General features: G+C 29.0%; 1 protein-coding gene across 1 annotated transcript in view; it reads left to right on the top strand.

Moving 5' to 3' along the window:
- The window catches only part of LOC108976337 (casein kinase I), a gene marked incomplete in the record, with an annotated part of 55113 nt that overhangs the window by 34434 nt on the left and 18873 nt on the right, over positions 1-1806 (top strand).

Below are 1806 nucleotides of genomic sequence, written 5' to 3' on the forward strand. Positions count from 1 at the left end.
TTAGTTTTAATATTTGTTTTTTAATTCTCTTTTAAGCAAGTTTTTTAATTGTATATTAAAACATCACTTTTTCAAAGTGTTAGATTTACTTGCTTATTGCAAACTATCAAAAAATATCATAGTGTATACATTTAGGATAAAAACTATAATTTAGTCACGGTTTAAGCTGCAAATAAAGTGCTGTTTTACATTGTATCCTTTTGTTCAGCGCAAAAACTGAAAAATCAGCGGGCGTTTGAAAAAGCAAAAACAATTTGTGACAGAAAAGACACGTTAATATACTTACATACAGGCAGTTGTATTAGTTAACGGCATTTCGGTGCTCACATATGTATATGTTGATTGAACATGCGGGGGGTATAAATAATAAGATGTGTCTCATAAACAAAGCGAAACACACAAACAACTACATATGCACATGAGCAACATTACTAAACTTTTGCGCATGCGTGAAAAACTTGTAGCAAGTTTAAGACATTTTATCTAATATTTTATATTTTATCACTTTTAAATTTTCTTGTATGATTTTTGGTAGTTTGATTTTTACCAAATGCTTTATTTTTTTGCACACGAATGTACCATTTACTACAATTTCGTTTAACTTTGCACTGAACTAATGGCATTTTCTATTTTTCAAAACTCATTCACAATCAAATCCCTTTGAAATATATCACAAATCCAAAAAAAAAAAAAAAAAAAAAAATGCAAACTTTCTTACAAAACTTTTCGGAAAAGGGTTCAAGTACAAAAAAGTTGATCGATAAATTTTAACGCTGTCTTTACTAAACAATTCTTTTTAAATATAAAGCGCATAGCAAGTAAACAATCGATCTGAAACTGTTGCAACAACAACAACACGCTGCAATCAATTGCCTTACAAAATTGTCGTGAAGAAATCAAGCAGTTGAAATATAACGGCGGATGCAATCCAATTGAATTTCTAACCGACAGGCGAAACCCGTACAATTTSTGTCAATTGAAAATGAAACTACCGCCACTACAACAACTAATAGTATTTCCTTCCTGCTGGCCTATTCATGATAATGTATGAATGTATATGTGCGCTGTTTGTTGGCACTACCACAGTTGCATACAATTGTTGATTGTCCCGGCAGCCAATCAATGGAAAAAAGAAATTTAAAAAAATAACAAATCGAAATGAGCAAACGTGCGCGAAAAGCAAAAAACTGTAATTTAATAAGCAACTGAAGCAAATAAAAAAAATTATAATAAAAAGAAAGCACTCAAGCCTAAAGCAAGCATATTTCGTTCGTTCAGTGCAACAACAAACATCTGCTGATGTACGTGGCATCCTCTATTTCCATTTCCGAACTAGTCATTGCAACATAAAATTATAAAAAAATTTATTCCTTAGCAAACTTAATGTAATAATTAATTTCCAACAACAATTTACATATCTATTTGTATAGAATTATTCACTTTACATTATTAAATTTTTAATTTACCGTACAAAAAACCAAAAAATATAACTTAAACTAAATGCTGTCATAGACTTATTAAAATGATAAACGCTAAAACATGAAACCCAGAGCTATGAAAAATGACTTCAAAGCGTTTATTTGAAGTTCAACATTGGTTTTTTTATTTTTTCCCATTAATGAAAAAATAAAAATGCATCTATTTTGAATTGAAAACATAAAAAGTGCGCTATATTTATTAGTAAGTGGTTGGKTTTTACATTTTTTTTACAAATAAAAATTCCAAATACTGGCGTGTATGTATGCAAAAATTACAGTAATAAGTTTTTTCTTTTGTTTTATTGAAAGACCTTAATCGTTTAAAATG

Source organism: Bactrocera latifrons, unplaced genomic scaffold (genome assembly GCF_001853355.1).
Source record: "Bactrocera latifrons isolate USDA-ARS-PBARC rearing strain unplaced genomic scaffold, ASM185335v1 scaffold_75, whole genome shotgun sequence".
NCBI classification, from domain to species: domain Eukaryota; kingdom Metazoa; phylum Arthropoda; class Insecta; order Diptera; family Tephritidae; genus Bactrocera; species Bactrocera latifrons.